The following is a 26,436-nucleotide window of genomic DNA, read 5'->3' as shown; positions in this document are numbered from 1 at the left end:
TTATTATTCTTGCTAAGCTGGAATGCTTGTATTAGTTGATGAATTTTTAAGTTCATAAAAATAATATAATATTATATATAAAATATAACAAATAAATAAATAAGTTCATAATAAAAAATTTGAATTTAGAAAAAGGATGAAGCTTCAGGGATAGCTAAGTGATAAAGTAGACAGAGTGCTGGACCTGGAATCAGGAAGAGCTGAGTTCAAATCTGGCCTCAGACCCTTACTAGCTGTGGGACCCTGGACAAGTGACTTAACTTGTTTGCTTTAGTTTTCTCATCTGTAAAATGGAGATGATAATAGCACCTATATACAAGGGGTGCTGTGAGGATCAAATGAGATAATAATTGTAAAATGTTTTAGCACATAATATGCTCTATAAAAATGTTAGCCAGTATTATTATTATTTATAGAGATATTCTAAGGATCATAGATTTCTCAGGAAAACAAGGTGAAATTTTAAAAATAACATGCATATAATACACCAGGAAACAATACAAGAAAATCAGTAGTATATGAAACTTAAAACAAAGTATAAGTTGACAGTATCCACAGTATTCTAAAACAAGGTACACAGAATCACAAAATTTTACTGTTGGAAAGGATCTCAATGGTCTAGTCTGACATATACTGACCAGTCACAAACATAACTGATAAGTTATCATCTAGCCTCTCTGAATGAAGCTCTCCAATGAAAAAAAAACCCATTATCTTCAGAGGCAGTCCTTTCCAAATTTAGATAGCAATAATCATTCAGATCATAGTAATTTTTCCTTCTAGCAATCTTAAATTTGCCTCTTTGCAATTTAACACCTATTACTCCTCATTCTACTATCTAGGGAAGGCATGTACAACCTGAAATCCATGGGTTGTAAATGGTCTGTAGGCATGTTAAAGGATTTTGGGAGGCCTGAAAAAAAATGTAGAGGATGTTTTCCTCTACAATTTTAATGGGGTGCCCGAAATCCTTTGGCAGGCCACAAGCAGCCTGTAGGCCACAGGTTGTACAGACTTGATCTAGAACCAACGAGAACATGCCATCTACTAAAGTGGTAGAGTACATGTAGAACTGGGCCTGGAGTTCACAGACCACAGTTCAAATTTATCCTGAGACACTAGTCTGACCCTGGACAAGTCAAAACCTCTGTCTGCCTTGGCTATGTCAACTGTAAAAAAGAACCACAGGGTTCTTTTAAGGATAAAATGACATAATATTTGTAAAGCACTTAGCATAGTGTCTAGCACATAGAATATATTATATAAATGCCTATTCCCTTCCACCTTTCCCCCACTAACCTCTTTCATATGATAGCATTTCAAAGACTTACATACAGTTATATCCGTTCAGAATCTTCTCTCTCCCAATCTTAAAGATCTCCAGTTGCTTCACTCAACTTGTTCTTATTTGGCATCATCTCAAGACTCTTCATCATCCTGTTTACATTCTTCTAGATGTTCTCTAGCTCTCCAGTTCTTGAACTGTGGGTCGCAATCCCCATATGGGGGTCTCGATCCACAGTTCAAGAAGTGCTGAAGGGGTCACAAGTAGAAAAAGTTTAAGAAGCCCTGTGGTCTCTAGCTTATCAAATTCTATCCTAAATTGTGCCCAGAACTGATTTAAATAATCCAAATGACAACATCAAAGTACCATCTATTTCTTTTCTTTTTAGTGTATTATTTTTACTTTTTGAGTAACAAGTATATTTTTTATTAATCTGTACCTCCCAATACCCTCCTTGAACAAGCAAAAACAAAACAAAACACACGCACATGCACACACACAAAATCCCTCAATATCTACATATTCCAACAAAACAAATTCCTGTGTTAGCCATGTCCAAAAAGCTATGCCTCCTTCCACATTTTAAGTTCATCACCTCTCTACTAGGTGGTAAATGGCATGTTGTATCTTTATTCTTTTTTTTTAAATAAGCAATTGGGGTAAAGTAACTTGCTCAAGGTTACATGGCCAGTTATTTCTGGGTGTGGCACTAAGTATCTGAGCCTGGGATTCGATCCCCTGGTCATCCTGACACTGGGACTGGTACTCTTACTCACTGAGCCACCTGGCCGCCCCTTGTATCTTTATTCTTTCAGACTCATGGTTTATCATTGCATTAATTAGAATTCTAAAGTCTTTTGCAGTTGTTTTTCTGGTTCTCCTCACCTCAGTCTGCATTAGTTCATAAATGTCTTCCCAGTTTCTTCTGAAACTGTCAGATTTCTATTTAAAATAACAGTAGACAATATAAAAAATTTGGGAGTCTACTTGCCAAGACAAACTCGGGAACTATATAAACACAATTACAAAATATTTTTTCACACAAATAAACTCAGATCTAAACAATTAGAAAAATATCAATTGCTCATGGGTAGGCCAAGTCAATATAAGAAAAATGAGAATTCTACCTAAATTAATTTACTTATTCAGTGCCATACCAATTAAGCTACCAAAAATATTTTATAAAACTATAAAAAATAATAACAAAATTCATCTGGAAGAACAAAAGGTCAAGAATATCAAGGGAATCAATGAAAAAAATATGAAGGAAGGTGGCCTAGCCACACCAACTATCAATCTGTATTATATAGAGCTGTAATCATAAAAAACAGTCTGGCACTGGCAAAGTAATAGAGTGGTACATCAGTGAAACAGATTAGGTAGATAAGATGCAGGAGTGAATGACCATTAGAGAAATTAGATAAACCCAAAGACCCAAGCTTTTGAGACAAGAACTCACTATTTGACAAAAACTCCTGGGAAAACTGGAAAACAGAATAGCAGAAATTAGGTATAGACCAACATCATACACAGTATGCCAAGATAAGGTCAAAATGGGTACATTTTGATTTAGACATAAAGGGTGATACCATAAGAAAATTTGGGGATCATGTAACAATTTACTGTCAGATCTATTTATAAGGGAAAAATTTATGACCAAATAAGAGACAGAACATCACAAAATGTAAAGTGGATAATTTTGATTATATTAAATTTTAAAAGTTTTGTACAAACAAAAGCAATGCAATCAAGATTAGAATGAAAGCAGAAAGCTAAGGAAAAAGTTTATAGCAAGTATCTCTGATAAAGGCCTCATTTCTCAAATATATAAAGAACTGAGTAAAATGTATAAGAATGCAAGTCATTCCCCAATTGATAAACGATCAAAGGATATGAATAGGCAGTTTTCAGACAAAGAAATCAAAGTTATATAAACATATGAAAAAATGTTCTAAATCACTATTAGAGAAATGCAAATTAAAACAACTCAGAGGTACCACCTCACACCTATCAGAATTGTCTAATATGATAGAAAAGGAAAATGATAAATGTTGGAAGGGATATGGGAAAACTGAATCACTAATATACTGTTGGTGGAGTTATGAACTGATCCGTCCATTCTAGAGAGCAATTGGGAACTATGCCCAAAGAGCTATAAAACTGTGCATACCCTTTGACCCAGCAATGCCACTAAAAGGTCTGTATCCCAGAGAGATTTTATAAAAGGGAAAGTACTTATTTGTACAAAAATATTTATAGCAGTTTTTTGTGGTAGCAAATAGAAATTGAAGGGATATACATCAATTGGGGAATGGCAGAACAAGTTGTGGTATGTGATTATAATGGAATATATTTGTGCTATGAGAAATGATGAGCAGATTTTTGTGGTCCAAGAACTGGAAATTGAACGGATGCCTATCAACTGGGAATGACTGAACAAGTTATGGTATATGAATTTAATGTAATACTATTGTGCTATAAGAAATGATGAGGAGGCAGACATCAGAAAAACCTGGAAAGACTTATATGAACTGATGTTGAGTGAAGTGAGCAGAACCAGGAGAACATTGTACACAGTAATAGCCATTGTGTAATGACTGACTTTGATAGACTTAGCTCTTCTCAGCAATGCAAGGACCTAAGACAACTCAAAAAGACTCAAGATGGAAAATGCCATACACATCCAGAGAAAGAACTATGGGGTGTGAATGCAGATCAGAGCATACTATTTGCTCTCTTTTTTTGTTTTGTTTTTTCTTTCTCGTAGTTCCTCCTATTCATTCTAATTCTTCTATACAACATGACTAATGTGAAAATTTTTTAAAATGATGAGCAGGATGATTTTTGAAAAACCTGGAAAGACTTACACAAACTGATTCAGAGTGAAGTAAGAAGAATGAGGAAGCATCGTACACAGTAACAGCAATATTGTATGGTGATCAACTGTGAATGACTTAGCTATTCTCAGCAATACAATAATCCATGACAGTTCCAAAAGACTCATGATGAAAAATGATATCTATCTCCAGAGAAAGAACTGATGGAGTCTGAATGCAGATCAAAGCATACTAATTTTTACTTTATTCTTGTGTTTATTTTTTTATTTGTGTTTTCTTTCACAACATGACTAATATAGAAATATATGAAGCTGATTTTGTTGAACTCGTTAAGTCTTGACATTTATCCCTATTAAATTAAATTTGATCATATTCAGTCAAAGGTTCCAATTTGTCAAGACCTTTTTGGATGCTGATTTTGTAATCCAATGTGTTTGCTAGCTATCAATAAGATTAGGCTGACATGACCTTTTCTTGAAGCTGTGCTGGCTTACCTTTTTTTTTATCAGTTCATTAATTGTCTCTTTGATAAAATCCTTTATAGAATTTCACCAGAAATTGAAATCAAGTTCACTGGTCTATAGTTTGAAGACTCTATACTCTCATTTTAAAGACATTTAGACAACATTAACTTTCTCCAGTCCTATGTCAGCTTTTTTGTTTTCCATGATCTTTTAAACATAACTGACATTGGCTCAGCAATCACAGCTAATGTAATTCATCTTGGCCAAGTACATTCAAATTCTACCCTTCTTTCTTGCTACCTGTATGAGCTTAGATAAGTCCCTTAACTTCTCTGTTCTGAAATTTCCTCATCTGTAAAATGAAGGCATTTGACTACATGGTTTCTCTGGTTTCCTCCAGCTCACATCAGTGATCCTGTGACTGATTCATCAAAGGCAACTAGGTCATTCTCCTTGATAGAGAAAACAGAAGCAAAGTAAGAATCAAGCAGTTCTGCCTTTTCTCTTTTATCATCATTCCATCTACCCTGTGCAGTAGGCCTATCCCTTTTATAATTAATTTCCTCTTAAACACTTGCAACATGACTTAAAACAAATAAACATTTTATCATCTCCAGTTTTCCTTATCAATCTAAGATCACTCTAAGCTTTAGCATTCCTGACACCATTCTTATAGTACCACAGGCATATTTATATTACTTATCCTCTTTTACCTGTATTTGCTTTCATCTTCTTTACATATCTTTTATTTTTTTAATTAACTTTTTTTAAAACAATCAGGATTAAGTAACCTGCTCAAGGTTACATGGCCAGTTATTTCTGGGTGTGGTGCTGAGTGTCTGAGCCCGGATTGGATCCCCAGGTTTTCCTGACTCTGGGGCCCATGCTCTTATTCACTGAACCACCTGGCTGCCCCCTTTACATATCTTTTAAAATTTTAAGTTAGTAGCTGAGTTTTGTCTTCAAAAGACACTTAGTGTTTTCAGACAACTCTCCTTTTCCTCCTCATTGTAAATGTTTCCCACTGTGTCTACAGAATTTGATTCTTGAGAGCTTCCCATACCCCTCAACAGACTTCCCCAGCAGAACTTTTGTACTGGAAATGACAGGCCACAAATGACTGAGGGAGTTGATACCCAAGAAAAGTTGAATCCTATCTGTCTTTCCTCTAAACCCTTTGAAATATGCTCTTGCAAAATCTAGGGTAACCCAAGACCAGGATTCACAAGTAAATTCTACCAAACATTTAAAGAATTAATTAATTAATTTCAATACTATATAAACTATTTGGAAAAATAAGCAAAGGGGTCCTACCAAATTTCTTTTATGAAACAAATATGGTGCTAATACCTAAACCAGAATGAGAAAAAACAGAGAAAGAAAACTATAGACCAATTTCCCTAATGAATATTGATGCAAAAATTTTAAATAAAATATGAGCAAGGAGATTACAGCAATATATCACAAAGATCACACATACACTATGACCAAGGGAATTTGTTTTGTTTGGTTTTGCTTTTGAGGGCAATCTGGGTTAAGTGACTTGCCCAGGGTCACACTACTAGTTTTTGTGTTAAGTGTCTGAGGCCAGATTAGGGTTGGTGTTCTATTCACTGCACCACCTAGCGGCCCCTGGGAATTTGTTTTGTTTTTTCTTGGGGAGAGGATCAGGAGGAAGAAGGACTCTAGGTCAAACACTAAAAAAAAAAGAAAGAAAAGGAAATGGAGTGGCACGGTGGATAGAATGTTAGTCTTATAGTCAAGAAAACCTGGAGTTTAAATCTGGCCTCAGACCTCTACTAGCTATGTGATTGTAGGCAAGTCATTTAACCCTGTTTGCCTTAGTTTCCTCATCTACAAAATGAGTTGAAGAAGAAAATGGCAAACCACTTAAATGTCTTTGCCAAGAAAATCACAAATGGGGACACAGAGTCAGATACAACTAATCAACTATACAACAACAATAACAAACATAGAAATATATTTTGCATAATTTCATATGTATAATTGATATCACATTTCTTACCTTCTCAAGGGGTGGAAGAAGGTTGGGAGAATCAGAGAAAATTCAGTCAAAATTTTTTTAATGAATGTTAAAATAATTATTTTGCAAAAAAAATTTAAAAATAGTCAATAACAAAAATGAAAAAATGCTGGCTATAAAAAAAATCTAGGGTAAATATCAGAATATTCTTGGTTTTCTTCTCCTCTGTCATAAACTGTAAGATAGAACAATTATTTTCCCCTCTAACTACCCATCACTTCCACCCCAGCAACCAGAATCAAATTTAGAACAAAATAAGACTGAGTTTAAGGCAATGGATATATACATAAGTATAATGAAATCCAATTGCTTTAGTATTGTAAGTGTTATATCACCTAAACAATCACTAATTTCAACATCTCTTCCCAAGTGTTCAACAATTAGGCGCTTTTTCCCTATAAAAGGGGGAAAAAACTAGTAGATATAGGTCACCCCTTAAAAGATGCAAAAAGAGAGTAATAAAAAGTATCAAATGCTATATATTCAAATAAAACAATGCTTTTTTTTTAAATCAGTGTTGGGCCAGAGGGGAAAGTAGAATTAATGAAATGTTAGAGTTGTACTCATACCACTGAAGATTCAATGATAGTAGTCACTAAATTTGGCTCCAGATTAAACACAAAATCAAATCAAGACTGTGATGCCATATTACAAGGTTTTGAGGTGTGAATATATCAGGAAATTGGGGGTTGTAGTCATTGTTTTCCAAAGTTAATATCATTACTTAGGCAAATATAATAATTCATGTATCATAAAGTCAGTAATTATATATAAAAATGTCATGGTATTTAAAAACATTTAATTAAAAAAATCCAAACCTATCCTAAACCTGTCAAGAATATATGTAAGCAAAACTCTAGGTAGTTAAAATAAATGTTAAATAAGAATCTTTAAAACCTTTTCTTTTTTAATTGTCATGGTTTAATACATATTAACACCTTTGAAATTCAAGATTATAATTATATGACTTTTATTAGAAGCTGTGGCAAAGTAAAACTCATACTGCATGACCAATCTTAGCTTGTAAAGCAATTCAATGAAGTTTTCATATCTGTTAATTTTCTAATAATAAGACTCAAATTTCATTATCTTATTTTTCCCCTTTACAAAGAAAATTGCTTTGTCTAATAATGAAAGCTATGAATATGTGAGAAGTGCATCTTAGATTTTAAGTAGTCTGTAGCATATTGCCAACAATGGCTTGCATGCAAGAAGTTGCAGAAAAAAAATATCCAGAAAATGTATTATTGTAAAAAGAAGGGAGTTGGTCACATAGGGACAATGAAGGATGATACATTACAGCTCAGTTGTCATACTGTTAGTGGTATTGCTGAGTCAAAGGGTATTCACAGTTTTATAGCCCTTTGGGAATAGTTCCAAATTGTTCTCCAGAATTCTTGGATCAGTTTATAACTCCACCAAAGATCCATTGAAGTACTGAACACTAAAAGTTTTGACACAAATTAACTCTATAATCTAGAGGTCTAGTCAGGGCATTTACATTTCATGTTTAAGTTTCATCCTATTGAAGAAAAATACTGTGAGATTGATTTGTTCAACTAAAATACACACTATTCTCTTAGCCCAAATAAGCTAAGAAGAGATTACTACTGTTTTAATTGGCTTAAGAGTGGATTCATCTCTTAATCTACCCTGGGAAGATCCAACATACATCTAAAGATTTTCATTGGCAATACAAACCTGAAAGACATACAATATGGTATGATAATTTCAGTGTCTCTAATTAAATGGCAGGAGGTCCAACTGGATAGAGCTGTCTCTTCTTGCATAAAGAAGGGTTCCATTGTAGAGAGGAAGACTTCCAACCAAATAAACTCCATGACCAATTCAGAAAGGCAGGAAATCTGGGATGTGTAGGAGTATACAGGGAACAAGTAAGGGGACATAGACAGCATGATACAGTGGAAGGGTGTATAATCTAAGTTAGTCCTAATTCTTCCACTAACTTGCTTTGTGACTTAGGGGAAATCACAAGCACAGAGAGAAACCTGGTACAGACGTGTATGAATTGATGCTGTATGAAAATAAGCAAAACCAAATTTTACAATATTTTTAAGACAACTTTAAGAGCTTTAAGAACTCTGATTAGTAGAGTGACCATCAGGACTCCAGGGGACCAGGCATGCTCACTTTCTGAAAAAGAAAGTTGATGGACTCAATTTGGAGAATGAGACAAACATTTTCAGATGTAGGCAAAATGTGAATTTGTTTTGCTTGACTATGCATATTTGTTATAAGGGTTTTGTTTTGTTTTTCTCATTGGTGGGGGGTCAAGAGGGAGAAGGAATCTAGGCCACACACTCCACTAAAAAAAGAAAATGGGGTCACTGAAACATATTTTTCTAAATGCAAAGAAGAGAATATAAGGAAGACCATAAGGAATAAAAAAACAAGTAAGATAGCTTTTGGAGTAAAATGTTAAATTTATTATATACTTTAAGACAAAAGCAAGATATAGATAAGAGATCTGCAGTTTCATGCACAATTCTCTCTGCTCTCTTGTATATTTGGAAGTGCTTATTTTAGTTAGCATTTTTAGGTTCCTAATTTTAAAACAGGAAAAAATAAAATAAGGTTCTTTAAAATGTGGACAAAATAAATAATATTAATGACCCACATCTCTACTGTGATCTTCATCATGCTGTGTAGAGTTGAGCCAGAGTTCTCTGAGGCTGTGCCAGTAGAGCAGAAACTTAGGCAGATCCTTCCAGGCTGGAAAGTTTTCAAACTAGAAAGACCCAGCATTGGAAATGTCTATCATACAAGAACCTCTTTAGCTAAGTTAGAAGGATTTCAATCATCCAAATATTGGTTACCAGGTGCTAATTTTTTTTTCAGTCGGAGCAACTCATAAAGACTCCACTAAGGTGTTGGAAGGGTTACAGTCTGCTTTAATACAGAAAGGACCCATACAAATGAACTCACTAATCTGCTAAAGTGCTGAAATGTAACATCTCAAAATAATCTCCAAACCAAACCTGAACTGCCATTTTTTGTGATTTGAACCCTGGCTTGGGTCCGGCTTTACTCTTCTACCAAGTCTTTTGGCATCTGATAGACTATTTTAAAAAGCAGTATTATTTTAATATTTGTTCAGAAGAATAATTGAAAAAGAAAATAGACCTTTAAATACCAAGAACCTGAATTTTATTCATAGTTTATAATTATTTCTTCATTATGTTTCTGCCTATTAAGCTCTTTAGTAGTGTGAGGATTTTATTACAAAGTCTTTATGCTAATCATCTCTTTAGTAAAACATGACACTATAGCTATAGATAGAGAATGACAGACACGACATAGGCATAATGCTTCTGCAGAAACAGAATAATTTTCCCTAAATGGACCAATAAACAAGTTTATGATTAAAAGAGTCAACATGTCTTGTCTTTCCCATTCATTCATTTAGCCACTATAAAATTATTTTAATATACTTCAACTTCGAGACGGCTGTCATCCCTTTTAATGGACAACCAAGTAGTTCTTTAGGACAAAATCAATTGTAAATATAATACTAAAATAGAATCTGTAATATAAATAATAATCTAATACCATTTTCTGTCAGTGAATATATCATAAAATCATTGAATCTAAAAATCTGAAAGGCCATCAAATATCATATAGGTTCAACACATACTTGAATAAGAACCTTCATGTTGTCTCATGTGTAAGATGAATGAGTGAGAATTATGTAAAGGTAGATAAGTGAAGGTTCCAGCAAAACTTAGCTCCTCCACCCAACGCCTCAAAAAAGTGAAAAATGCCTCAAACGAGGTAAGATGAACAATAAAGGAGAAATTCACAGTATAAAATCAACAAAGGAAATAAAAGAAAAATCACAATGATACATTATCAGTCTCCTATTTCACAGCCCCTGCCTCTAATCCAAGCTCTAAGGAGTGAACTTATGATCTAACTGTGTGTGTAAAAGAAGTTTCTGGATGAAACTGAGCCCTTAAAAGGCTCTCCAAGTTTCTGCTCTATTGGATCCTCCATTCTCAACTTCTACCTCAGTCTTCCTCATAGAGGCTTTAATGGCTTCAGAAAGAAGAGGAAGGAGGGGTTAGGCCTTCCATAATGCCACTCCAAGTTCATCACTGACAGCTTCCCAGTCATCTCTCTGATCTCTCCCAAGTCCTTTAAGAGTCAGTTGTACCAAAGTTTTTCAAAAATACATTTTACTTATGCTTTGTGTTAACATCACTGTCCTTTCTGTGGTAAGAGAAGGGAACTCTCATTCTCTAGACTGAACCCTTCCTTGTATAAAAGAGCAAGCAAAAATATTTTATAACTTGGGCTGTATCTGATAATGTATACAACATTCTGTTCCAATAGTCACCCACCTCTCTGCCAGGAAGAACATGGCAGAGATAATATGTTCCATTATCTATTCTTCAAGACCTTCACAAATTTTCTAGTTACTTGCAGTTCAACTTCCTTTTGGTAACCTTTTCTTTTATTGTATATTGCCAGGAGAAATTCTGGACTCAGTCTAGGTGAGACATAATTTCCCTCGAAATCTCATAGTGTACCTCAGTAGCTACTCAGCTATCATTTGTTGGCATATATCACCACCTGTTCCCTTAACCAGGTCCAGGAGTTGACAAATCCTCATACAAACATCTAGGGCTCTTTTATCAGAGTAGCTAGCTACTAACTAGATGGTTCAATAGATACAGCACTGGGACTGGAGTCAGGAAGACCTGAGTTCAAATCTGGTCTTAGACACTAGCTGTATGACCCTGAGCAAGTCACTTAACCTCTATTTGCCTTAATCCACTGGAGAAGGAAATGGCAGACCATTCTACTATCATTCCCAAGAAAACTCCATGGTCAGTATTGGTATAATATTTTCCACTGGGTCATGACGAGTTGGATGTGACTGAACAACAACACTTGTTAGTGATTCAAATAGAGCCCTCAACCCCTCAACACAGAGAAGCACAGATGTAAAACTGCATCTTATTTTAGAAAAAATTAACCTCAGAGAGGATTCTGGGAAGATGGCAAAGTAAGACAGAAAATTCCAAGCTCTCCAGATCTGCTTCATAAATAAGACAAAATAGTGCCTCAGGACATAGAGTGGTGAAAATAAACAAGAGCTGGGGCAGAAGAGTGATCCTCCTGGGACAACCTGAGAAAATCCAACGTTTGGTCCCTGAAAAATGAAAACACCTCCAGACTAGTTCCACTGAAACTGGGACTAGCTGGGTTGGGTGGTAACCTCGGCCTCAGCCAGAGGAATTTTTACCTCCTGGACAGTGTGGGGAGTCCAGCCTCTGAGCAGGGAAAGATTGAGGAAACCTCTGCTGATAAAGGATGCCAGGACCATCTATGGAATCAGCACACACCCTGGTGAATTCAGAAGCAATGGGGCAGGGACATTGCTGGTTATGAGCACTTACAGGAAGGTAGAGCTCTTGGTTTCAGTTCTAGGACAGAGGGGAGAACTGGAGGAGGATCTGGGGCTGGAGACATCATCCCCCATATCCCAGGACTAGAGGTGATTATAATAACAAACTGCTATAAATTAATTAATTAAAAAATGAGCAGGCAAAGGAGAAAGAACCCAGCCATAGAAAGGAATAGAGAAGACTAGGTGTTTGTCTTCAGAGGAAGATATTGAAGCAAAGAAAGTTTCTCCTACCCCAAAGAGAAACATCAAATTGTCACCTGCACCAAAATAATTCATAGAAGAACTTTAAAAAGACTAAAAATCAAATGAGAGAGATTGAGGAAAAAGTAAAAAAAAAAGAACCCAAGTAAAACAAAAAGATTATGAAAAGAAAGTAAACTAACTAGAAATATAGATCCATAATATTTTCTTTTTTGGAGAGGGGAAGCTAGGGAAATTGGGGTTAAGTGACTTGCCCAAGGTCACATGGTCACACGGCTAGTTTTTGTGTTAACTGTCTGAGGCCTGATTTGAACTCAGGTCCTCCTGACTCCAGGGCCAGTGCTCTATTCACTGTGCCACCTCACTGCCCCCTAGATCCATAATCTTGAGGAAGAAAATGACTCCTTGAAAATTAGAATTGGGCAAGGAGAAGCCAGCAAAGTTATGAGACCAAGAAATAACAAAACAAAATATAAAGGATGGAAAAATAGACAAGTGTGTATACATATATATACACACATGTATATATGTGTATGTATGTATATGTCTATACTTAATTGTAACCTTCTTGGAGGAGCAAGGTGAGGAAGAGGGGAAAAGAACAAAGTAAAAAGTATACAGCAGAGTACAAAAGAAAACTTACAAGGAAGCAAAGATGGATAGATCAGAACACAATGTGTAGTATTTATTATATAGGCTTTCTTGAAATGGAAATTTATTGCTGTGTATTTTGAATACTCTCTTATGTTCTGTGTACATGGCAATGTTTTTTCTTATTTTGCATATAAGTTTTAGTATTTAAGTCTATAATATTTCTTTTTCTAAGTTTTAGTATTTAAGTTTAAAATAAATTAGCACCTTAATTAATCTATTACATGCCTTTTAAAAAACTACACAAAAAAATTTCAGGGTCATTAGTCAAATGATTTGTTCTTACACCATCCCCAAGGATATCAAAGTTATAAAATTAGGGAGCATTTTCTGGTGCTGAGATTCACCAATCTTTATCATTATCAGCGCAAAACTTCTGGGAGCCAGAACTACTGGATAGTATACTAACTTTACTGAAAGCTGCCTCATGCCATACACACGTACTTCTGGTAGGTAATATTTCCCCATCTCAAAACCCTGAAAGGTTTATTGAAGTAGCAGTTCTCCAAATTTAGATATAGTCCCCTAGAATGCAACAAGAAGATGATATTGATGTAGAAGTTAATAATAACTAATATCAAGTATTTTAGCTATTAAAATTAAGCCAGGATTCATCATAGATGAAAAAGCTCTTATAAATATATTAATATCTTATACAGAATACTAAGTTATTACTGCTTTTGGCTTATGGCACAAAATGTCTCCTGGTTTGAGTTTTATATATCTCTTAAACATTTGCATAGTATCTCAGGATGGAATGAGTTTCATATCACTGGAGATCTTCAATCAAAAGCTGGATGACCATTTGTCAGTTATGATTTAAAGAGAATTCTTATTCAGGCATATTTCAAACTCAACAGCCTCTAAAGTCCCTCACAAATTTATTATGTGATTTTGTCTAATGGTTAGCAGCTATTGTTTTTTTCTAAGAGTCTCAGTATGTAATATATAGCTCCTAATCGAGATAGATAGATAAAGAAATAATCTGTAAATATTTGCTTAAATGTCTACTGGGGATACAAAGAGAGGCAAAACACAACCTGCAAACAACTATGTATATAGATAAGTAGACACATAATCTATTACCAATGATTTCATTGGTAAGGGGAGCTCCAAAAGTGTATAAATTCTCTTCACTGCTTCAGGTTGGCAGTTTGCCTAAAATTTACAACCTTAAAGAGTTGCTTGCCAATAAGTACTGGCAAGAAGTGACTTGCTCATGGTTACACAACCAGTATGTATCATAGGCAGGACTTGAACTGGTCCTGACTCTAAGGCTGACCTTTCCACAATACCATATTCTCTCTCTCTCTCTCTCTCTCTCTCTCTCTCTCTCTCCCCCTCCATATTTGTGTTTATATTTTATTAATTTATATTAATGTTATTAATCAATATCAATCAATTTATATTAATGTTAGCATTCTAACAGTTGTGGAGACTATAAATACAAAATGAGCTTGACCTTAAAGTCTCCTTGATTGTGACTCACTTAAAAAGGACCACAAGAATGATGTGTGAATGTATGTAGGTTTTAGAGGGAAGAAATAAAAGCAAGGAAAAAGGAACAGTAAGAAAGATCTATTAGATAAATTATAGTATACCAAAAACAGAAGAAATTTCAAAGAAATAATATAATAAATATAATGAAAATGTGAAAAATCGAGATCCATAAATCCTGCCTTCTTAAAAAAATGAAAAGTTCTTTATTAAGGAAATATTATCTTTACTAAGATAATCAGAGAGAATTATTAAATTGTTGTTTTATTTTCTTACTCCAAATATCTTTCTTTCTATACAAATTCACATTACACAGTGGAATCAAACTGGAAAGGCCAGTACCAACTTGTTATATAATCTTGGAAAAATTACTTAACCCTATATATAATTTTCTTCAGGAGGCAAAATTAGGGCTAAGTTTTGTGACTTATCTCTATTCAAAAACAGTTTAGTTAAATAATGTTGGCAAAGTGATGTGAAATACTAGAAGCACATTGGGGCTCTTTGAAATACTTCTTTTTCCAAAGAATTGACAAATTCTCAGTTTTCAAAAGGGGAGGGGGGGGAAACAGTTTTTTCCACCTACTAATCTATGGTAAATAACTAATTTCTGGTTCTGATTAATTACTAGCCTAAAACCTTATGCAGAACTTGATGGTCAGCTGAAATCAGTTATCATAGCAACACATTGTCATGTTTCACAGGTAACCAAGAGGCTCAAGGTATAGTGGCAGATGCTAACTGGAAGAGTTTATTGAATATATTTTAAGTTATTTTACAGGTAGATAAAGAACTTGAGACATGTTACAGTTAAAGTGGTGATTGTTAATCAATCAATAACCATTTATTTTGTTTTTTGTTTTTGATTTTTGGAGGTCAACTGGGATTAAGTGACTTGCCCAAGGTCACACCTGGCTAGTTTTTGTGTTAAGTGTCTGAGGCCAGATTTGAACTCAGGTCCTCCTGACTCCAGGAACAGTGCTCTATTCACTGTGCCACCTAGCCTCCCCTCAATAAGCATTTGTTAAATACCTACTATGTGTCAGGGATTGTGAGAGGCCTCAAGGAGCTTACAATCTCATGCAGGAGACAATATGCAAGCAAATATTTATGAAGCAAGCTATATATAAGATATATCAGAAATAATTAATGGAGGCAAGGTACTGGAATTCAGAGGAGTTGGGGAAGGCTTCCTGTAGAAGGTGAGATTTTAGTCACAACTTAAAGGAAGCCAGGAAGGTCAGTAGAATGAAGGAGAGAGAGAGAGCGTTTCAGGCATGGCAGACAGCCAGAGAAAATGCCCAAAGCCAAGAAATGGAGTTTCTTTTTCATGAAACAGCCAGGAGACCAGTGACACTGATTCAAAAAGTAGGTGATGGAGAATAAGGTGTTAAGAAGACTGGAAAAGTTGAAGAGGTCTGAATGCTAAAAAGAGCATTTTGTTTTTGATCCTGGAGGCAACAGGATTATCTAGATAAAAAGTTCCATGAAGGGCTAAGGGGTCTGATAATACCAATGTGGTGGGTTTCTGTCATTTAGGAATGAAAGCTTAAAGGACTGACTTATTGAAGCTCCCCAATTAATATTTTTAGTAATTCTTTTCTTGCCTACTTTATCATTAATTTTGTCAAATTTTTATTTACCTTTACATACTCCTCTCTAATTTTATGATAGATAAGATATTACATAAGTAAATTTTCCCTCAGAGTTTTTATACTATCTAAGGTGGATTTTAGAACATGGAGTCATAATCCTTAAATGTATTTCAATCTAGAACTAAGCAATAGTTCATTAGTATATTTGGATAATGGTCTGAAAAAAATGTGAGATTCAAAGTCGATGAAAGTTGGTAACAAAATGTCATGACCTAGCCCTTAGGTAAATGAAGCATGAAATCTTTTGTTCAACACATTTACTAAGGAAGAAGTTTCCTCTCATCTATATATCTATGATCATATACTCCCCAATTTGATGGTGGGAGGAACCCAACAGTATATAGTCTCCTGTCACACTAATACAGAAAAGAAGGGCTTTGCCTAAGATGGCAGAAGGAAAACTCAGGTATTAACAGAAACATTTTTAAAAATTTCTTTACAAGAAATAAATGGAGAAAAACACAAATTTAACAATTATAATTTTAAATCCAAATCAGTTAAACTTACCAATAAGATGAAGGAGAATGGCAAAATAGATGAGAACAAAATCCAACAATTTGCTGCCAACAGGAAACAGATTTAGAACATAAAAGACAGAGTAAAAATTTGAGGCTGAAACAAAATCTACTGTGCTTTCAATGACTCAAAAAAAGCAAGAGTTGCAACCATGATTTCAGAGAAGGCAACATTAAAAATGGAAAATGTCAGCAGAGATTAAACAGAGAAAATTCACATAAGTACCTTGGTATAGTATCTAAATCATTAAAGCCAAAGCTAAAAAAATTTGTAAAAAGACACTGACAGCAGTACATTTGTAGGAAATTTTAATATCCCCCTTTCAGATATCCCCCTTTAACAGAAAGATAAACAAGAAAAACATCAAGGTGAATGGACTGTTAGAAAAATCAGATTTCAAAGGCTTATAACTACTTCTGAATGGGAATATTCAAAGATATACCTATTTGTCAGTTTAACATAGCACCTTGTACTAAGTACCTAAAGAAATCATAAATAAATGCTAAAAAGCAGAAATATTAAATACATCATTTATAAAGAAGTTGAATAATTGATACAATGGTTGTTCTCAAAGAAGACCAAAATGACATCACTATGTTGGGGTTAATAATATAAGCTCAGAAGGCTCTGTCATAGGTCAGACACAAATTGTCCACATAATTATACAGGAAACATAAGGAAAATATATAGAACTAAGTAATGATTTCCTAAATGAGTATTAAAAAATCATAACTAAAATAACTATATCAAAGAACAACAAAACAAAATATACCAAAATTTATAGGATGCTGTTAAAGAACACAATATATTTCACAAAACATGTATTAACAAAAATTGAAGAGATTATTGAACTGAGCATGTAGTTTACTAAATCAAGAAATTAACAATCTCCAAATAAAGTCCGAAAGTTCAAGTTTTGGAAATTAGAGGAGAAATAGACAAAAGTAAAAAAAAAAATGGAAAAGATATAGAAATTATAAATTTGAGTGTGTTTTTTTTTGAAGGGGGAAAGGTAGGGCAATTGGGGTTAATTGACTTGCCCAAGGTCACACAGCAAGTTTTTTGTGTTAAGTATCTGAGGTCGAATTTGAACTCAGGTCCTCCTGACTCCAGGGCCAGTGCTCTATTCACTGCTCCACCTAGCTGCGCCTTGAGTGTGCTTTTAAACAATAAGAAAATCAATAAACCACAAACTTGATTTTTTTTAAAAAAGTCAAAAATCAAATTACTGAGATAAAAAATAAATAAGGTAAATTTACAACAAAATTAGAAAGAAAATAAAGAGAATTACTAGAAATTACTATCCACAATTAAACATTAAAAAACTGAGAATTCAAAGGAAATGGATATATAACTAAAAAATGTAAGTAACTAAATTAACAAAATAAATAAATCTTAGCAAATCTCAGAAAGAAAAATAAAGGATGCCATAAACAAACTATCCAAGGGGATGGGAGTGGAGTAAATGTGGTTAACATGGATTTACAAGTGAATTCTATGATATTTAAAGAACAATAAATTTCTGTGTTATAAAAATTGTTCTCAACAATTGAGAAAGAAGACATTGGATTAAACTCCTTTTATGAGGCAAACATGGTGCTGATTCTCAAACCAGAGTGAGATAAAACAGAGAAAGATGTTAATTATAGGCTAATTTCACTAACAAATATTGGTTGATGCAAAAGTGTTAAATAGTAATAGCTAGAAGTTATATAAAATTTGCTTTATAGATATTATCTAAATTTATCCTGAGAACAACCCTGGGAAGTAGATGCTATTATTCTCCCCATTTTACAGATGAGGAAACTGAGGCAGACAGCAGTTAAGTGAATTACCCTAGATCATGCAGCTAGTACACATCTAAGTCTGAATCTGAACAAAGGTCTTCTTGCCTCCAGGCCCAGTGCTTTAATTCACCACTTGGTTATCCTCAAATATTAGCAAAGATACAAAAAAAAAAATTTTCATTCTGGCCAAGCTGGATTTATACTAGGAATATAAAGAGAACATTAGGAAAGTAATTAGCTTAAGTAATCATCTGAACAAAAATAGATCATTATATCAACAAGTACAGAAAAAGGCTCCAACAAAATACAATATCATGCATTAAGAATGGAAGGGTCCCTCCTTTAACATGATCAAAAGTACAAATCTAAAACCAAGGAGCTAGCATTATTTGCAGTGAAGAAACCTTGGAAGCTTTCCCAGTAAGTACAATGACCAAGCAAAGATATCCCATCTCTCCAATATTATTTGATGTAGTATTAGAAATGCTAGTTATAACAATAATGCAAGAGAAAGAAATTCAAGTTTATAAACATTGACAGAAAGAAGAAAAAATATGCTTATTTTTAGGTGGCATCATTGCTTACTTAGAAAATATCAGGAGTCATGGCAGAAATTAATTGAGACAATGAATAACTTCAGTAAAATAGCAGGATACAAAATAAATCCACAGAAATCATCACTATAATTGAGTAAAAATCAGTAGGAAATTCTAGAAAAAGAAATTCCATTCAAAACAACTCTACAATTTGTAAAATATCTGGGATTTGGCCTACCTTACACTACGGTCTTATACAAATATAAGTACAAAATATTCTTTAAAATAAATGAAGATTCAATCATTGAAGAGCTAGCCCATGTTCATGTTTGAGCTATAAATAATATAATAAAAATATCAATACTGCCTAAATAAATGTATAGATTTAGCACTATATCAGAATTGCAAGATGGTCCTTTATAGAACTAGAGAAAATAACAAAATTCATTTGGAGAAATAAAAGATCTACAATCTTAGGTAAATAATGAAAAAAGGAATTAAGAAATAAGAGTGTCAAGTTTTACCTGAATTCCAAATATATTATACGCCAAGAATTCTCAAAACTATTTGTCACTGTTTTTTTTTAGGTAGAAAAAATAGATCAGTACAAGAGAGTAGACAAGAAAAACCTAAATGGAAGTGAACAACAATAGGTCCATGTTCAACAAGCCCAGGTACACTAAGGACTACAGGAAAGCTTCTCTATTTAACAAGAAATTCTGGAGAAACTGGAAATCATTTTTGCAGAAAATAAGTTTGGACTAGCATCTTTCAGATAAACAACATAAACTTTTTAAAAGTCACATCCTAAAAAATACTTTGAGGAAGCAGAAGTACCTTTTACAAGGAAACCCAAAGAAGGGTTAGAAATCACAAAAGACAAAATTGATTATTTCAAATATGTAAAATTATATATTTATTTTTAATCAATTGGGGTTAAGTAACTTGCTCAAGGTTACAAGGCCAGTTATTTTGTGTGGGTGCCAAGTATCTGAGGCCAGAACCAATCCCGGGGGTCTCCCGACTCTGGGGCTGGCGCTCTTACTCACTGCGCCACCTGGCTGCCCCTCAAATATGTAAAATTATAAAGCTTTTAAAAATTGGTAGCTAGAATAAGAAAAGCTGTCGAGTAGAAAAAACTTTTTAAATTAAACATTTCTAATTAAAATTTCATATCCAAGACACTGAGTAAATTGACATAGATATTAAACTTTAATAGGTTGAAATTTCACAAAATCTTTTGGAACACCCTGTATAAAATGAAGAATCAATCCTGGATAGAAAAGTAAGTAAAGGATATGAACAATTTTCAAAAGTAAAAAAAAAAAATTATCCAAATCACTAATAACAGAAATGCAGATTTAAAGAACTATGAGATTTACCTCACACACATTAAATTGGAAAAGATGATAAAAGGCAGGTTTTATGTTGAAGGAGCTACGAGAAAGTAGATTCTACTTTTGGTGGAGCTATAAATTATCTCAACTATTCTGGAAAACAATGTGGTATTGTGTGAGAAAAGTCATTAAACTGTTCATACCCTTTGACTCAGTTTAACCACTTCTAGGCATCTATCCCCAAGAAGCTCAATGATAAGAGAGGTTCCATATATTGAAATATTTTCATAGCAGTATTTTTTCTGGTGACAAAAAAACTAGAAAGAAAGTATATATCCCTCAATTGGGGAATAGCTGAAAAAAAATTATAGCATATGGATGTAAAAGGGAATAGCATTACACAGTAGAGAAAATAAAAGAAAAATTCAGAAAAAAATGAGTTACAGTTCACTTGTATGAACTGATATTTTGAGGGAAAGGGGGGAAGGCCAAATAAACATCCTATAAAATGCCTCAATAATGTAGAAAACAATCTCAAAAGATAGCTAAAGTCATGCTAAACTTGATGATTACTCTTAGATTCTCCCCTGAGAAGAGAGATGGTGGACTACTAGTATGGGATCTTCTATACACTGGCAGAGGCAATCTCTGTTTCAGTAAGTTTCTCATAACTTGTTTTCTTTACAAAGGAGGGGAGGTACATTAGGAAATGATTGTAACGTGAAAAACAAAAGACACTGTAAAAGAGTTTTTGAAATAAAAAATAAATAAATAAAAGCTAGGGTTTTATTCTTGGGAGCAGAGTTGGTCCACTTTGTTTTAGTGCAAAACGAAGTCAATATTATATAACTGTGTCCAACAATAAAAAATGTGAGCTACTTAGTAGTTACTTGTGAATAGTTACAAATCACAGGATGTATGTCCTAAAATTTAAGGGATTTGTGAACTGTATAAAAATCATGTCAGACTTCTCTGGCCAAACGCCTAGGTAACTGTATTCATGGAAATAACTTGGAAAGGTCTTTTATCTTAAGAATCTAGATGAAAACTCACCACCAAAGATTTGGAAAAAAAAATATACATAGCACTTTGACATTGAGTTTGTCTTGGGGTCAAAAAACAATGAGACAGGGTGGGAATTTTAGAAACGGAGAAAGATGAAGCCCCTCCATTGAAATAAGGTTTTTACCTTGTTGTTGCTTCACTCCAAATGTAAATTGTCCTTCACCCAAGACTTCTTCACACAGCTCTTGGACTAAAGGAAAGGAAAAAAGTTAATTATAAATGAATTTATTTCTGAGCAAATATTCTTGTACAGAAAAATCTTTATATGCCATATTATAAAGATAAGTCTTTATAAAAATAAGTATTGCTTGAAGCTTAGAAGAGTTAGGTGACTTGCCTCTGAATAGTGTGTGTGTGTGTGTGTGTATATGTGTGTGTGAGTGAGAGAAGAGAGTCTTTGAATTTAAAGTCTTCCCAACTACAGATTCAGAACTTTATTGAATGTGTCACAGTATCTGTCTCTCTCTCTATGTGTGTGTGTATGTATTCCAAAAATAATTTTAAGGGATTCTCAAGTGTGAAGATACACCTGCTAACAGAAAATACTTGATTATTTTTCCTTATCACATCACCTAATAAGAAACAGCCAGGCTCTGCTGATGATAAAAAAATATAATTTCAATTTGATTATTCAAGTTTTTTAAAAGGTTACCTAACAGCAGAGGAAAAATCAAATTCCTAGATACTCTATTAAAAGTATATACAAGAGACTGCTCTAGATATTTTCTTTCTGGTAGCTACACATTACACTTAGTCCTCAAATGCCACTTTATTTTATGAATTTACATATTTAAAAGAGTTTAGCTTATTTTCAACTTATGATAAGCAATTTGTATTTATTCATTTTAAAAATGTAAATCTGTTAACTTAATTACTACTCTTGACCCAGATTTTTCTCCCTTTTTCTATTTCTTTTTTCTCATATTAATAATGAGAAATGCTGTTTAATTCCTAGTGTCAGGTCCCATCCTGTTTCTTTTTTCTGTATTTCTTTTCTCTCTAATTATGGTGAGGACTTTGTAGGTCACATATATGACTATTCAAATCCATTTCTCTTGTGTTTAAATGAACTTTTGTGACTCCTGGCTTTGCCAGTCAAAAACTAAATAAAAGGCCAATTGAAACTAGCAATCTTTTTGCCCTTATTTTAATAAACCACCTTGATAGTGGCTTTCCCCTAAATTCTGGTGGTGACCTCTATATTACAATGAACAATAAAAATCCTCAGCTATACCTTTGCAGAATTGTCAAGGATTCTAATTTTTCTTCTTCATAGAGCTTCCTGAATGACTTCTAGCCATCTCTTGATAATTTTTCTCTCTAGTCACACCTGAAAAAGTGCAAAAGTGGTCTTTTGGGGGATTCCTAAATACTTCTGCCAACCTACTGTATTGCCAGTATTCCCTTAAAATACTGCTTATTTTTTTCTTCCCCTTCCCTGTATCCCCATACCAGTGAGTTAGTGTGGAAAAAGCATTGGCTCTGAAGTTAGAAGCTGCAGGTTAAAACCCCCCTCTCTGGTGCTTGCTACCTGTGTGACCTTGGACAAGTCACTTAACCTCCATGAGCCTCAGATTCCTCATCTTTAAAATGAGAGGATTGGACTAGATGTCCTTCTGAGGTTCCTTCCAGCTCTGTTTCTATAAACCTGTGCCCAAAATTGGAGCCAGCACACAAAAAAGAACAGCAGTGAGGAGGGGGTAGGAGGAGGGGGAAATAATCTAGTACTACTATAATCTTAATTTCCTACTTTTGTTTTTCCTCACCATCAGTTAGGATCACTACATTTTTAACAGCCTACAGTGGATGTAAGAAAACAAGTCTTACAAGGGTAGCTAGGTGGTACAGTGAATAGAGCACCAGCCCTGGAATCAGGAGGACCTGAGTTCAAATTCTACCTCAGACACTTGACACTTACTAGCTGTGTGACCTTGGGCAAATCACTTAACCCAGATGGTCTCAACTCCTTCTTCCCTCCCAAAAAAGAGCCCACATTAGAGTCATAGATTTAAAGCCAGAAAAAAACTTAGAACCTAATTAATTTTATAGGGAAGAAAACTGAGGCCCATAGAAAGGAAATAACTTATCCAATGTCACACAGGAAATATGTAATAGAACTTGAATTCTCTGAAGAATCTTTTATTTGCCTAGCAATAGGAAAAATAATTACACATGACTCATCTAAGTTCATCTGTATGTGGCTCTGCAATAGACACTACTTTTGCTAAATCTTTAGATTCAGCATTAACATTGGCAGAAGGCAAATTAAGATAGTGAAACTATCTTGAGTCATTATCACCCTGTTCTAAGGATAGGATAAAATAAGCTGCCTATTTGGGAGAGGGTGTGTGCACACATGTACGTGTTCGTGTAAATCTGCCAAAGACTGAACTACAACAGAGATTCAACAAACACATATAATGAAGAAATGGATGTTCCTATTGCTAAAAAAAAAATGGAAAAAAAAAGAAAAAGAAAAAACGTATAAACACATTTTAAAATATCCATTTGGATTAATATAGTTAATCCTTATTAGTTCTGTGATATAGTAGAAAGTAAAATGGATTTGGAGTTAAAAGACATGGCTTCTAATCCCAGCTCTGAGTCGGCTCTAGCTATGCTAATTTGGACTAGTTTAAACTCTTAAAGCCTTATTTTCTTCATGTAAACTGAAAGGGTTATGAACTAGATGATCTGTGAGGTTTCTGCTCTATTTAAATTGTATACAGCAAATTGAAGGTTTTGTGTATATTCAGAATGCCAAGATAAGGTTTCAGTGAATCAAACTGATCATGAGTGTATTCACTGGTAATGTAAACCAAGAACATTCTTAAAAGTTACTTTCAAAACTTTTCTTTAATAAACTGTATCATATAAACTTTTAACATTAAAACTTAACTAAATCTGTAATCTACTTTTCTGAAATTAGAAATTGAAGAAAAATATGCTACTTTTACAACCAAAGTTAGATCAGCCAGCCTTCAATCAACTTTTAAGTCACCTTAACAAATGTCATTGAAAGTGATGACATTTCTATGCTTTTATTTCCTTTTTTTCCTTAAATTAAAAATATCAACAACAGAAGGTAAATTAATCCACTGAAGTATCAAGTGATACAGAAAAAGCAGAAATGAGTTCCAAATATAAGTGATCCAAATCTTCAGCATTTTTAATACATTTAAAGTATCATGAATCCTTTCCCAACAATTTCTTCTGGGTATATTCTAAAGCACTTCAATTTAAGTATTATGCTATGCATCAACCTGACCTAAGGGAACTTAGGTTCCAAAATCCTAGCATTTCTTTCCTTACTATATGTCAATGTGTTGTAAGATGGGTTTTGCTATGCTGAGAATCTTAGAAAGATTGACTTTTATTTTTATCTTAATGCCAAAATGGTGTCTCAGAAATAGGAAAAAAAAATGTTCCTATAAATCAGAAGTACAGAACTAATAGCTATCCTGGTCAAATATGCCAAGTTGAGTTTTACTGTATCATTGTAAAAATAAACATTTTAAAACAGAAATGAATGAGGTAGGACTAGAGATGCTAAAAATATTATGTGACAGATCATACATATAAGTTCTTCCAAGAATGCATTTCTTACAACGATTATAGTCAATAGGTTTATCTTTGAAGCATTAAGGGCTCATATTTAGTCCAGAAAGCATTAACACAATTAATACAATCAATTTTAGAACTGGTTTATCAAAAAACATATCCCAAAGTAAACATATGGAGCTTTCAACACATACTGAAATATTCTGTTAAAATGAAGAAATTGCTTACTAGCCGTGTGACCTTGGGCAAGTCATTTAACCCCAATTGCCCTGTCCTCCCCCCTCCAAAAAGCAAAATAAATAAATAAAATGAAGAAATTAAAAGTGAGAAAAATCGAGTCAAATTGCCTGAGAACACAATTTCATGAGAAGAACATAAAATTATTTTCAAAGTAGTACTTCTGTGGACCTTCCTTCTATGGCAATTTAGCAGCTAATATTTCTGATGCCAAGATAGGGGTGATGTCAAGTTAAAGTAGCATCTCTATGTCACTCTGTTCCATAGTTTTATTCCACAGATGAAGAAACCCATACTCAGACAAGTTTGGTGATTTGCCCAACATTCCACTGATGACTCAGCAGAGACAGGAAAGTGGATTATGTCTACTGTCCTGTCCACTAAACCAAATTCCATCTCTCTTGTGAACCTGGGTCCTGATAGGCAGATAGCCTTGACCCCCTACTATGTTTTTTTTGCTTTTTTTTTTTTTGAGGGCTATTGGGGTTGACTTGCCCAAGGTCACACGGCTAGTAAGTGTTAAGTGTCTGAGGTAGCATTTGAACTCAGGTCCTCCTGACTCCAGGGCCAGTGCTTTATTCACTGTGCGCCACCTCCACCTAACCTCCCCGACCCCTGCTATGTTTTAACGGTCACCCGACAATTGACCAAGGGTTCTCCCGTTTTCTGCCTCTTCCATTTTCCACTATTGGAACAGTTTCCTCAGAAATGATAGAGGTTCTTTGATGCAGTACTAAGAAATCCTTAAAAAGGCCACACTCCTGCCTTTTGGTGGCACCTCTATGACTTGACCTCTAGAGAAGGAAATGGCAAACCACTCCAGCGTCTCTGCCAAGAAAACCCCAAATAGGGTCACAAAGGGTCAGACTTGACTAAAAAATGACCAAAGAGCAACACCGAAGTTGAGTTGGACCCATACCTGAGCTGGTTGTTGGAGCCCTCAAGGCCCGCTTAGGCTGAAACTGTGGGACCTGCCACCCCACCCCCACCCCGCCACCATAATGACCAAGAAGCATCTCCTGAAGAGAGCCAGGCCCTTCCCAGGTAAGCCCATGCCCCACTTGGGATTGCTTAGTGGCCCAAACTTTACCAGAAGACTCAGGTCTAGCCCTCCCTCCCCTTCCCCCCCAGCCTTTATTTTACCTCAATATGGAAAAGTACATAAAATAGCCCCACTCTACCTTTCTCCTTCCGAATACCTTGTTTATACTGAGGGAACGAACAGAAGTAAGGGGGAGATCAAATCTGGAGGGGCCACAGGATGAGTTGCGAAGGTGGCAGAAGGCGAGGGAGGGAAAAGAAATTGGTCCAAAATGCCCAGGGCGACCA

The 26,436-nt window shown here is 34.5% G+C and overlaps 1 protein-coding gene across 1 annotated transcript in view; it reads right to left on the bottom strand.

Annotated features, from left to right (window-relative positions):
- TENT5D (terminal nucleotidyltransferase 5D) overlaps positions 1-21,501 on the bottom strand; it is an 83,595-nt gene extending 62,094 nt beyond the window's left edge. The window contains exon 1 of the mRNA XM_069062481.1: positions 21,434-21,501. The gene's annotated coding sequence lies outside the window, so the exon portion shown is untranslated. The remainder of the gene's footprint in view (positions 1-21,433) is intronic.
- Between the last annotated feature and the right edge of the window lie 4,935 nt (positions 21,502-26,436).

Source organism: Petaurus breviceps, unplaced genomic scaffold (assembly GCF_028583685.1).
Source record: "Petaurus breviceps papuanus isolate PSGF00001 unplaced genomic scaffold, PetGlider_PUasm1.0 90459, whole genome shotgun sequence".
NCBI classification, from domain to species: domain Eukaryota; kingdom Metazoa; phylum Chordata; class Mammalia; order Diprotodontia; family Petauridae; genus Petaurus; species Petaurus breviceps.
This window is presented reverse-complemented; position numbering and strand designations above follow the sequence as displayed.